Source organism: Malaya genurostris, chromosome 3 (assembly GCF_030247185.1).
Source record: "Malaya genurostris strain Urasoe2022 chromosome 3, Malgen_1.1, whole genome shotgun sequence".
Taxonomy (NCBI): Eukaryota; Metazoa; Arthropoda; class Insecta; order Diptera; family Culicidae; genus Malaya; species Malaya genurostris.
Window position 1 is genome coordinate 70079630 of NC_080572.1, and position 14487 is coordinate 70094116.

General features: G+C 36.8%; 1 protein-coding gene and 1 non-coding gene across 2 annotated transcripts in view; one reads left to right on the plus strand and one right to left on the minus strand.

Moving 5' to 3' along the window:
* Nucleotides 1-14487, minus strand: part of LOC131434782 (Krueppel-like factor 12) — a 398669-nt gene that overhangs the window by 139627 nt on the left and 244555 nt on the right. The gene's annotated exons all lie outside the window — the stretch shown is intronic.
* LOC131439685 (U2 spliceosomal RNA) lies at nucleotides 13855-14049 on the plus strand. Its single transcript, XR_009231168.1, has one exon. It is a non-coding gene; the product is annotated as a U2 spliceosomal RNA (small nuclear RNA).

A 14487-nucleotide genomic window follows, 5' to 3' on the forward strand; every position in this document is an offset into this window, starting at 1 on the left:
TTGTTAAAAATCTACAGAAATGTCTACCTTGATTTATATCGTCCATTTATGCACACTCAAAATAAAAATTATGTTATAGTTAAGTGAAAAGCTATGTGAATATTTTTCAGCCTAAGAATCTGTTTTATGAATAATCCAGTAAAAGTTACGTGTTTCATGGGTAAAATGTAATTTACTGTTCATATCACATTTACTTATCAGTGCATATCAAATTTAGATACCAGAGAACTACTATTTAATATATTGGTTGAAGTCAAAAGGGAGATTTCATATTTTTATATAAATCTATGTAATGAAAAATACCATGAAAAATGAAACATTTATTTTAGAAAACTAGCATAGAATTTCAATGGCTGAAAACAAACTAATACATTACATTAAACAGCAACTAATAACGTCGTGGGATCTCGAATCGACAAGCCTCCAGAAATCGTTTTTGTTGTCCCTGCCATCCAACCGAAGCCGAAGTCTGAAAGTCCGGTCGATATAGAGAAAAATTGTAATTAAATAACATTTCTCGCAAATATTTACACTACTTACACTTTGAGGGCCACTGTTCGCCATTTTCAAAATCAAGTTTTTCACACCGGAAATTCACGTAGATTGTTTGACGTTTGTTCAATTCACGTAAACCTTAGAGCAAATTCAGCAGCTGCAAGATTCATATAGGTGGTCTATAATAAAACTGAAACTGAAACAAATGTATACCCAGCAAGACGTTTTAGTTTCATTTATTCGAACAGTTCTACTGTCAAATTTAAAACTGGTATACGCTGCCGTTCTATTTGTTCCATATTTGAAACACAGACAAAACGCTGCTAGGGCTGTCAGTTTATTTTGTTATGAATTCTAGATTTAAATTTTAAAACTAAGATAAATTATGCATCTAGAACATAACTTGATTTGAACATTTGAAACAAGTTACGTGATGTTTCAAGTGAATCGAACGTGAATTTATATTTGAGTGCAAGAAGTTTATAAAATAGATTAATGTACAATTCAGACGATCCGTCACCTTCCGTCACCGTCAATTAATTACATGCGTTCTTATGAAGACATTCACACATAACGTCACCGTCACGGAACATCTTGACGGACGGAACGTGTGAACGTTCGGGTAATGAAAGTATTAAACTAATTTTGACGGAAGCTGACGTTCCGGTGACGGTGACGGAAGGAGACGGATCATCTGAATCGTACATAAGGCTATGGACCACACAGATTAAAATATTTTGTGAATTAACATCTTTTTTCATGCATTTATTTGGAGCAGGAATCTGAATCCAAAGTTACTTTGCTCCAATAGTTCTTCATATTTCAATATACTTCAGGCACAGACTAACAGACATGACAGTATGAGTAAATTCTTATAAAAATAATTTTTCGTGATGCACTAGTTCCACCTATATTGTACTGCGCGAACTATTTACTATCTGTACACCCCTTGTGTTATGTAAAAGTTATTTTACTAGTTGGTTTCCCCTCGTTTGTCAACACCGATCAGCTGCTTGCAGGGATGCCTGATTTCATCAAAATATTTGAAAATGAATCGTCACAATAAATTATTGGATTACGTTGATAATATATTTAACTTTTTCGCGATGTTGAAAGGTAACCATTTATTTGACTCAACGTTGTTCATCTAGACTATTTTTCATTGTGTTGGTAGTTTTCACCCAAAATTAAGTGGCGGCAGACCAGAAGCAAGTAAATATTGTAACAAAACGGGATCGATTTTGTATTGCGTTGGAGGATGAGAAGTAGGCACAATTATGTATATAGTTTTGGCAATATGTATTAAATCTGTATCCTGCATGAAATTTGCATGGACGTATACAAATCAATACATTATAGGCAATTCTGTATGAATGGCAACTCTGTTGGTAAATGAAAAAAATAAACACAGTCTAGATGACAGACAGGATGTTTACGATAGGGTAACGTGGCGCCATCATGACACATGTGAGTACTGTCCCAAATAAAGGAATATTCGAACTAACCGTTAAAATGATTGAAGAATCTAATTTGAGTGTCCTGTCTGTTAGTCTGTGCTTCAGGTGCGAAACTTAACGTTAATTTAAATCTACAATTTTTTTCATCGAAAAATAAATGCATTCTAATTTATTTTTACATTGATGTAGTATATTTCATAGTACTAATAATTTACTTGTGCAAATTTTATATTTTTTTCTGTGCATATTGTGATATAACCCACATTATCAGATTCGAATGGATTCCGAATTCGGAATTCCATGTGGGAATCATGTGGATTTCCGAATTCGGAATTCCATGTGGGAATCATGTGGAATTCCGAATCAATTCCAACCGATTCCCAATGAATTTCGCCCGGTTGATTCGGAAATCATTCGGAATTGAGTGAGAAGATGCGGACTGCAATGTCAATTCGTCTTATTCTTCGAATATACAAATTAAAATCTTCATGTTTTTCGGATATACAGAACTAGTAAATAACCAGTTCTTCTTAGAATCCCAACATAAACTGTTGAAATTCGCTAGAATTAACAAAACGGCCTACCTTAGTCAGCATCATCCATTCCAGCTGGAGTGTAGTGAAATGGCAGTCGCCTAAATTTTACACTAATACATTCATAAAATGAGCAAATATTCAATGACATTTATAATGTCACTGTCAATCGGGTTGATCGAGCAGCCAATTCGGGCGAAAGCACTGAACCGATCGAGCACTGAAAAATCATGCAGTCGAGTAAGAATTCATTCCATTTGCACGCGGCGGGCAGATTTCCCCCCAGACGGCTGGCTTTGTCTGCCAGTCATTTTTTCCGGAATTCTGCCAGAATCCCGGCAAAAGTCTGGCAACAATGCAACAACCGTTTCCGGCAGAGAATCTCGCCTAGCGGTTATTAACGGTTCTTTTTCTGTCGGATTCTCTCCATACAAGATTGGCAGAACCGTTTTGAATCGGTTCTACATATTTAGCGTCTTGGTTCTATTTTTTCAATAAAAAGTACATATGAAAGGCAATAAGTTATTGCCATTCATATATACTTATTATGGAAAATATTATTGTCAATAACATTGCTTTGTCACTACCAAACATACCCATAATTTAATCTTATTTACCTCGTCTCAAGATTCGTTTCTTGTATGTACATTCGGGATTGACGAATATCAAATGAAGTCGAATAAAAAAAATAAAAAAGAAGGGGGATGGAAATAAAAAAGACACGTACGGCGAGATAATGACGCAATTTCGCCTGGACAATTTTGACACCAGCCGGAATGCAGCCAGCCTTCTGACGGTTGCCAGAATTCCTCACAAGCGGGATTGCTCATTCCATCATTTCGATAATGTGGGAAGCATGGTTGTTTTTCACAGTACACTGAAAATCATTTTTACCTTTTTTTTGGTACCCAAATTTAGGTCGTTATCTACTCAAACTTTGACTTGGTTTTAAAAAATGGGTAGCGTGCTTTGTTTGGCATAACACTTTGGGTAAACTAATATTAACCTAAATTTTGAGGTAATCACTCGTTACTTAAAATTCAGGAGATGCACTTTAGTTGATTTTGGATATGTTTTTACCCAAAATTAGGTAGCAGCTGGTAAGAGTATACGATAGTTATTTTCTGACAGTTTTCAAGTTTTTCGAATATACAAAACTGGTTTTCTTCTTAGAATTCCAGCATAAAATGTTGAAATTCGCTGGAAATTGACAAAAAGTCCTATCTTAGTCAGCATCATCCATTGCTCTAGCTAGAGTCTAATGAAATGGTGTGAGTCACCTAACTTTTACACTATAACATTCATAAAATTCATAACTGATCGGATTCGTCATCACATAAAGTTTAAGTATATTGTTATGAATAGCAAAATTTTAACTACTCCTTTTGTCTATGGGAAGTATCATGTATCTGAGTATTGAAGGGTTTTTAAGAAATTAAGGTTTTGATCTGTAACAAAGAATGAATAATTTCGCTTTAGCCGAGAAAATCAATTATAAGAGCATTCTGGTTATAAATTAATTAGTATCTGTTTTATTAGCGAATAAAATGTGTCGTAAGCCCACAGCACTCAATCTCTGAAAATATTCCATATTTCTACACTAAAATAAAACTTTACATTCGATTTACTTTAAAAAAAAACGTAAAACCGTATCAATAATATTTTACATGACAAAAATGAATGTTATGCGAAAATTTCCTAAAATGAATAGAATCATTACATAGGATTTACGTAAATTGACCTAATATCAAACAATCGACGTTATTTTCCGGTGTGAAAAATTTGAGTTTGAATATAACTAACTTGTAAGTAGTTTGAAAATTTGCGAGAAATTTTTTTTAATAATTTTTTTTACTACAAAGCAAAACGAATCATGGTTTTGTTTTAAATTAATATTTCAGCTATGTCGGTTTGTCAGCCTTACAAACCCACCCCCATGATGTTATCAGTTAATGGTGCTTTTTCTTAGCCATTGAACTTCTATGCTACTTTTCTTAAGTAAATTGTAGAATCCTATTGATTTATATGAAAATCGGAGAAAATCTCTAAGTGACTTCAAACAACATTTAAAATTCAGTAATAGCCGTTCAACCGAGAAGGTTGTGTATAGAAGCGTACAGTTTAATAACGCTGGTTGGTTTACACGCGTTAAATACGACAACGGTTGAACTACAGGTAGAAACCTGTTGGCAGCAGCCGTTAAAACGTAAAATCGTGCTGCATAAGAGAGCCCTAGTGCTGGGCCAAGCTGGTGAAGGAAACAACAAAGGGCGTTTCCCAAACTCTACCCAGGCCGCAATATACAGCCACAAGTGCTGAGCAGGAGAGTGCAAAGGCACATCGAAGAGGAAGAGTGCAAAGGCACATAGAAGCAGGAGAGTGCAAAGGCACACCGGTGCGAAGGCACTTCGGTGCAGAAGCATATCGGTGCGGAGCACTAGGAAGAAGGAGACAAGACAACTCGGTCTTTCCACTGCCATACAACACGCAGGTATACACCGGTGACCTGCGCTGGTTACAGCTGGCGAAGACGAAAGCAAATCGGAATTCGAGTGGTGCTGGATGTCAGGTAGCAGTAGCATTACATCATATTCTATCGCTACAGTGAGCTTCAGCATTGTATCAACGTCCAGATACATCCAACAAGAACATCTAGAGCAACGAGGATCTACACGGCAGTGCAACGGAGATAGACAACAATTTCAAGGTAGAAGTTTTTTCTTTTCCTTTTGATTGAGTACTGTGTAGTGTTGGTTTCATTTTTTACTTTAAAGTTTGATTAAAAATTTTAATGTGATGGATGAATCCATGGACGTAAATCCTAGCATGAATCCTATACCCCCACGAACGAAAAAATATCAGGAGAGCTCTTCTGGGCCTTGGATAGTCTTTTTTAGACGTATATCAAAGCCATTAAACATTTTTCAAATTAATAAAGGTTTGACATCACGATACTCTTCAATCAAAGAGATCATAAAAGTAAATAACGATAAAATTCGTGTTGTGGTAAATAATTTGAAACACGCGAATGATATTGTCTCTTCGGAACATTTCAATAAAGAGTATAAAGTTTACATACCCTCCAAAGATGTCGAAATTGACGGTGTTGTTACCGAAGCGAGTCTTTCGGTAGATGATTTACTCAAGCATGGTGTTGGTCGTTTCAAGAACTCTATGCTTGAGGGTGTGAAAATACTGGAGTGCAAACAACTGTACTCAGTAGTTCATGAAGAGGAAAAAAAAGTTTATCGCCCATCAGACTCGTTTCGAGTGACATTTGCCGGGTCTGCGTTGCCGTCCCATGTCTATGTCGATAAAATTCGCCTCCCTGTTCGGCTTTTTGTTCCAAATGTAATGAATTGTACGAACTGCAAAAAATTCGGCCACACAGCTACTTACTGTAGTAATAAACCAAAATGTATTAAGTGTGAAGGGCCTCATAAAGATAATGATTGCAACAAGGAAATTGAAAAATGTATTTATTGTGGGAATAGTCCTCATGATGATATTTCAGTATGCACTGCATTTAAAGTGCACAAAGACAAAATTAAGCTTTCTTTAAAAGCACGGTCTAAGCGCACATATGCAGAAATGCTTAAAACGGTCATTGATGTCCCCCCTTTGGAAACCGAAAACGGGTTTTCAAATCTAGAGGAACCAGAGGACTCTGACTCTGACGAAAATAGTGAAGGTAATTCGTTTATCACTACCCAAGGGTCAGTTAAGAGAAAGAAGTCTTCCTCCAAATTACCAAAAAAGACACCTAAAATTTCATCTTCAAAAAAAGATCCCCGTGTTAAACAAAAAAAGTCAAAACCAAAGACTGTGCCTCCTGGTTTGTCAAATTCACAAACCAATCCAGGATCTAGTACAGAAAAAGATAATAATCCAGTGGGCTCCATTTCACAGCCACCAACAGGATTACTGAAGTTTTCGGAAATTGTTGAATGGATTTTCTCAGCATTCAATATATCTGAACCCTTAAAGACCCTCATAATGGCATTCCTTCCAATAGCTAGAACCTTTTTGAAGCAGTTATCAGCTCAATGGCCAATTGTCTCAGGTTTTGTATCTTTTGATGGATAATTTATCACCCGTCGCAAATGATACAATCACTGTCCTGCAGTGGAATTGTCGAAGCATCATGCCAAAACTTGATTCATTTAAAATATTATTGCATAGTCAAAAATGTGATGTATTTGCTTTATGCGAAACATGGCTTACTTCAAACATAGCTTTAAATTTTAATGATTTTAACATTATACGTCTCGATAGAGACTCTCCGTATGGTGGAGTGCTTTTGGGAATTAAGAAATGCTATTCCTTTTATAGATTAAACATCCCTTCAACTTCTAGTATAGAAGTTGTTGCTTGCCAAATAAACATTAAAGGCAAAGATATTTGCATAGCTTCGGTTTATATTCCTCCAAAAGCACAAGTTGGACAGCAACAGCTTAATGAAATGGTTGAAGCCCTTCCTGCACCACGATTGATTCTGGGGGATTTAAATTCGCACGGTATTATGTGGGGTTCCGTTTACAATGATAGCAGATCATCTTTAATACAAAACATTTGTGACAATTTTAGCATGACGGTATTAAATATGGGTAGCATGACACGGATCCCAAGACCTCCGGCACGCCCAAGTGCATTAGATCTATCTCTTTGCTCAACATCAATTCGACTAGATTGCACCTGGAAAATACTGCCTGATTTACACGGTAGCGATCATTTACCAATCATCATCTCAATTAGCAGTAGCAATTGCATTGCTACTTCCGCTAGTATTCCATATGATTTGACAAAAAATATCGACTGGATTAAATACCAAAGTAGTATCTCTAGTATTTTGAATTCAATGGAAGAGCTCCCTCCACTTGAAGAATATGACTTCCTCATTTGTTCGATTCTGGAGGCAGCAGAACAATCCCAAACTAAACGCTTTCCTGGGCCAACGACTAACAGAAGGCCTCCCAACCCCTGGTGGGACAAAGAGTGCTCAGAGGCTAAACTCGCAAAACAAAATGCTTGCAAGACGTTTCTAAAACGGGGAGGAGGAACTCCTCAGAATTTTGAAAAACTTATGGTTTTAGAAACCAAGTACAAGAGCATACTTCGAGCCAAAAAATGTAGCTATTGGAGACATTTTGTCGAAGGTTTGTCAAGAGATACCTCAATGAGCACTCTTTGGAACACGGCCAGACGAATGAGGAATCGTACCGTGGGCAATGAGAGTGATGAATACTCGAACCGATGGATATTTGACTTTGCTAGGAAAGTTTGCCCAGATTCTGTTCCTACGCAGAGCATTATACGGGAATCTCCTCCAAATAATGGTTTTATTAATAACCCATTTTCAATGATGGAATTTTCTATAGCACTCTTGTCTTGTAACAATAACGCTCCAGGGTTGGACAGAATTAAATTCAACTTGGTGAAGAATCTGCCCAACCTCGCAAAAAGACGTTTGTTGGAATTGTTCAACAAGTTTCTTGAGCAAAATATTGTTCCACCTGACTGGAGACAAGTGAAAGTTATCGCCTTTCAAAAACCGGGGAAACCAGCTTCCAATCACAACTCATATAGACCCATTGCGATGTTGTCCTGCATCAGAAAATTGTTCGAAAAAATTATTCTACGACGTCTCGACACTTGGGTCGAGACGAACGGTTTGTTGTCAGATACTCAGTTTGGCTTCCGTAGAAATAAAGGGACGAATGATTGCCTTGCATTACTTTCGTCTGACATCCAAATTGCCTTCGCTCAAAAGCAACAAATGGCATCTGTATTTTTAGACATTAAAGGAGCATTTGATTCAGTTTCCATTGATGTTCTTTCAGACAAGCTTCACCAAAATGGACTCCCAGCGGTTATAAATAATTATTTGCACAACCTTTTGTCAGAGAAACACATGCATTTTTCACATGGCGATTTGGCAACACTCAGAAATAGTTACATGGGTCTCCCGCAAGGCTCATGCCTCAGTCCGCTCCTCTATAATTTTTACGTAAATGACATTGACAGCTGTCTAGTAACCCCATGTACACTAAGACAATTGGCAGATGATGGCGTGGTTTCAGTTACTGGACCCAAAGCTATTGATCTGCATAAACCATTGCAAGATACCTTAGATAACTTGTCCGATTGGGCTGTTCATCTTGGTATCGAATTCTCTGCGGAGAAAACAGAGTTAGTCGTCTTTTCAAAAAAGCATGATCCCGCGCAGCTTCAGCTCCATATGATGGGAAGAATGATCCAACAGGTTTTAACTTTTAAATACCTCGGGGTGTGGTTCGATTCCAAATGCACGTGGGGAGGACACATTAGGTTTCTGATAACAAAATGCCAACAAAGAGTAAATTTTCTTCGAACAATAACAGGATCTTGGTGGGGTGCTCATCCGGAAGATCTAATAAAATTGTATCAGACAACGATACTTTCAGTGATGGAATATGGATGCGTTTGCTTTCGTTCCGCTGCAAACTCTCATATTATCAAACTGGAGCGAATTCAGTATCGTTGTTTGCGAATTGCTTTAGGGTGCATGCATTCGACACATACAATGAGTCTTGAAGTTCTGGCGGGAGTTCTTCCATTAAAAGATCGATTTTGGGAGCTTTCATCACGCCTGCTAATAAGATGTGAGGTGCTGAATCCCATGGTAATTAATAATTTCGAACGACTAGTCGAGCTTCGATCTCAAACAAAATTCATGACAGTATATTTTAACCATATGTCACAGGAAATCAACCCTTCAAGATATATTCCTATCCGTGTCAGCCTCCTAAATGTCCCTGACTCAACTTTATTTTTCGATACATCCATGCAGCGCGAAGTGCGTGGAATCCCGGATCATCTACGTTCGACGGAAATCCCAAAAATATTTTCAAGTAAGTTCAGGCATATTGACTCTGAGAATATGTTTTACACGGACGGATCGCGAATTGAAGAAGCGACAGGGTTTGGTATGTTCAACAATAATGTTTCGGCCTCATTTAGGCTTCAAGAACCTGCATCTGTTTATATAGCAGAGCTAGCAGCAGTTCAATATAGTTTGAGTGTAATCGTCACATTAATTCCAAACCATTATTTCCTCTTCACAGATAGTCTGAGTGCAATTGAAGCCATTCGCTCAAACATGACTGGCAAGACTGAACCGTTTTTCCTGGGCAAAATAAAACAGTGCCTGAACGACATATTGAACAATAATTATCTAATCACTATAGTCTGGGTCCCGGCTCATTGCTCCATTCCTGGCAATGAAAGAGCCGATATTTTAGCCAAACGTGGTGCTATTGAGGGTGAAATTTATGAGAGACCAATTGCTTTCAACGAATTCTATAGCTCGTCTCGCCAAAGAACACTTGCCAGCTGGCAAGCTTCTTGGGATAAAGATGATCTGGGTCGGTGGATGCACTCAATTATTCCGAAAATATCGACAAAGGCATGGTTCAGGGGACTGGATGTGAGTAGAGATTTCATTCGTGTGATGTCTAGACTCATGTCCAATCACTACACGTTAGATGCACATCTCCTTCGAATTGGGCTCTCCGAGACTAATCATTGTGCTTGTGGCGAAGGTTATCGAGATATTGATCATGTCGTTTGGACATGCGTGGAGTATCGTGATGTCAGATCTCAACTAATAAATTCTTTGCGTACCCAAGGTAGACTATCCAATATCCCAGTTCGAGACATTCTTGCTTGTCGTGACCTTTCATACATGAAACTTATTTATCATTTCATAAAGAAAACTGGAGTTTCAATTTAATAAAGGCCCCTTTCAAGACTTAGTTCTGATCCCAGCTGCGTCCATGAGTTCAACCAATAGCTAAATTAGAATAAAAATAATGTAATGATACAAACAAACTCGAAACAGTTTATGAAATTATTAACAAAATGTCTGAAAATAACAGCTTATTTTATAATTTATAGAAGTTAATCGTTTGGTTCAAATAATATTTCCGAGTAGATTTCATAATTAATGACGAGTTACCTAAGATGATATTTAAGTAATAAGAGAATATGTTTTAATAAATGCAAAACGTTGTGACTATGTTAGAATTAAATTAGGATAAGAATATTATGTAAAAGTGATGCTACGGCGAAGAAAAACTTATGTAAACTGCCTTAAGAAATAAACGTATTTATGGAAAAAAAAAAAAAAACATTTAAAATAAAAATTCTCTGGTATCTGGTATATGAACACCAAACTACATTTCATCTTTTACCTACGTGCAAAGTAGAGTGGAAAATATTCACATAGCTTTTCACGTAACTGTGACGTAATTATTTTTTTAACGTTCGTTCAATTCATGGGGTTGATATTTTACGCGCCCTATTTTGGCACTGAATTATACTACTGAAAATTATATCATTCATTGCTGAACATATTTCTGATGGTATGGATAAGGAATTATGTTACAGCAATAGATATTCACTGTTAAGTTCTACATATTCTTGTATAGGGTAAAATTTGAAAAGGCTCCTGTAGTAAAGTGATTCGCATTCACAACAAAAAATTACCCATTTTATGAATGGAAAGGTCACAGATTTTGCACAGACTGAGTTTAGGTTCGAGCATGGATATTTGAAAAAAAAAACAACCTGGCATCCTCAATGTAGTTAGAATTTAGAACTTAGGTTGTTCGCAACGCTGTTTTATTACGTATAGGTTGATCTATTTCAGATCTACGACTAAATCATGTTAATCACAATGCTCAGATCTAGTTCTATTTTTTGAGTACAACTTTGAAACAGATTTAAAACTGCTCGACGAATTTGTTTCAAATTAATGAAAATTTGAAACACGAATAGAACACTGTTTTAAATTTCTTACGTGAGTGTGGGTAGCGAGATCTGACAGGCGGAATGTCAATACGTCGAATGACATATCAGAAATTGTCAATATAGGCAGCAAATGTTTTGCACTGATTAAATGCACTGTAGCTCACTATCAACAAAAAAATTTCTCTAGAAGTTCGTGACAAAACTTTGTATCGTTTTCGAAATCATTTATTCTGTATGATTGTTTCTGATTTGAAGCATCACAGTGAGCTGACATAACACCAATATATTAACAGACAAATGTAGAACATAATTGAAACTTCGCATAACCACAGCGTTGCGAGTATCTTCAGTCCGCTTGGGAAATAATGTGAACAAGATTCGTGACAACCTGGAAAGATAGGTAAAATTTCAGATATCTTCAGTCAATATTTTTGAAGACTAATTATCATATTGCTCAAATACTGTAGTCAAAGCTTATTAACGAAGGAATCAATTACAATTTGTTGCATTGAATTGTCTCTTTTTTCATTGTCATTCAATATCAGAAACTATTAGATTCTTACCAAAACCCCAAAATTATTCGCGAAATGGTTCTTAGCCTGAATATTTAAGATTGCCAATACAATAAAAGATTGTAAACATGAACGAGGACAAAATGATTCATGAACACACAGAAAAAAAATAATGGAACATATAGGCAGCGTTGTCAGGTTTCCAGATTTATCTGGCAAATGTCAGTTTTTACCCACTTCGTCAGACACTCTAACTAACAAGATCTTTTGATAGATTTTACAAATTATACCAGATTTTGTCAGATCTCACCAGATAGAAAATGAAACCCGGTCAAAATTTCCTTGTACATATTTAGACACGGACAAAACCAGATAAATTGTTCAGTCAGAGACAGATTGTTAAAAAAATGACTTGGCAACTCTGCTTACAGGTGACGCAAATCCACATATGACACATTTCATGAGAACGTAATTATTAAAACGATTACACGATTTTTTGTAGGTGTGTATCTGTAACTATGTAAGAAATCTATCAATGGCAGGCTTTGCTACGTTCATCCAGACCGTTTTAGATCCTTAAGCCTTTAGTGGACTAAGGAAACTGCCATCACTTTAACATACGACTGACAACGGTGCGGCTAGGGATGTCGGAAATTTCGAATTACAAGATTATTTAATAATCGAGTATAATTTTGAAACTAATCGATTGAAATTTATTCGATTATCTGGGTTAATAATCGATTACTCGATTATTCATTCGATTTTTACTATGGGATTTTTTTAATTATTCGATTAGCTCAATAATCGAATATTAGTTTTAGGCTAATCGATTAAATATTACTCGATTATCTGGGTTATTATTCGATTACTCGATTAATTGATCGATGTTACGACATCCCTAGGTGCGGCGTTTACTTCACTTGATGCCGACTAACATTCAAGGTTATGTATCATATTCGAATCAGATGAAACAAGGAACAGGTACTGATCTGGACCGACTTCACCTGTTGAGGGAGAGGTCTTTTTTGCAAAGGCTACATTCACAAAGTCACTTCCATATGCACACCAGTCAGTCGGTTTCAACGCGACCCACGTACATTGATGGCCTTTCAGTGTCTTTCTATGGATGTCATTACCTGTACGCCGTTACTAATTCGTTTCAAAGTATACTCGCGCAGCAAATTTTTTCTCTCTACGGATTGAGTAGAGGACGAAAAAATATCGTCGCGTAACCATAGTAATAAAACTTCATTTGCCCCGGGTTTGACTCTATAGCGAGTAAAGACATATATGACAGATGGCGATATTTCGCGCTCATAAACATTACCCACATAACTGCCCGGAGCCTAGAGCCGTTGCGTGGTGCGTTTCCATGCCGCACGGATTAATATTTGATGAATTGAGATATTTTCTGTCATAATTTTGACAGAGTACATTCCAGCGCATTTATCAGCGTCTGCGAATGTACTTCAGGTGCCTTGCTGATGGTGAATTCGATTCCATTGCACAGTTTCCAAGTGTGATAGCCACTCCATCGGCCATACTTGCATTTCTATAAGGATTCAATTAGTTATGAAATCAGACCGACAAACTGGAACCAATCATTTAACACAGCCCGAGTTGATTAGTTAGCACTTTCCAGTTAAGTTTTGAACCTGTCGCAAGGCACTTTTCAGAAATATGTACCCTTACATATAGTTTTGACAAATAAAGCTCGATAAGCTCGACAAATGAATATCGATAAGTAATATATCGATTTGTATGTATTTTTGGTTCAATTTACCGACAAGCCATCTTAAACTTTGTCTAATTGGATCTTCACATCAACATTTTTTGCAGACATAACCATGAATTGGTTTCGATTTGCACATCTCATGAGAAGAGAACAGTTTTCTATTTTCACTTCTCGATCCTTTAAATATTGTTAAGGATTGAATCTTACTCATTGATAAATCCTATTAGTGCAGGTATCTTTTGTGGTCCTTTATTCTGATCGACTCTTTACAGCCATCAATAGCACAACAGGATCTACAGGATTTGCCTGGCATTGGCCGATCACCGTTCGGTATCGCTTCTCGGCCTAAAGGCTAAGATCAAAGTGTAGTATCTGTTCTTATCAGCTTAACATCTGATAGATCTCCCATAGGGAGACAACAAATGTTAAACTGATTTTTGTGAACGGGTGGAACGGTTAGGGGCTTGCTCCACTTCCACCACGGGTTGGCCCGGTATTGCAGTACCGCCGGGATCGGCCCACGTATAACCTATAAATACAATCTCCACGATTTTGTGTTCAACTAAAGCGGCTCTTAGCGATCGAGTACTATTTATTTTGGATACTTTATTTGTTGTTTCTAGACATTTGAAAAATGGTATCAAACCAAGTTTAATACTCTATCCTGAATAAACGGTAGATTTCGCACAATGAACTAAGATCAACATGACCAGCTCAGAGTAAAAACTTTTTCTTCAACTTTTACTATGATTTTTCAAATAAATTTGCCAGTTTTCATATGAAATCGTTTAAAAGGTGAGAAATTAGAAAATTTCCTACCGATTTGACAGCTCTTGCTAAAAGTATCATCTCTAAACAAGCAGCGCCTCTACATTTCAGTTTTGCGACAATATGCCAATTGAATCGACAAAAATATTTTCACGTATAATCGGCGTTGCCATTATTCCAGATTTATCTGGCAAATC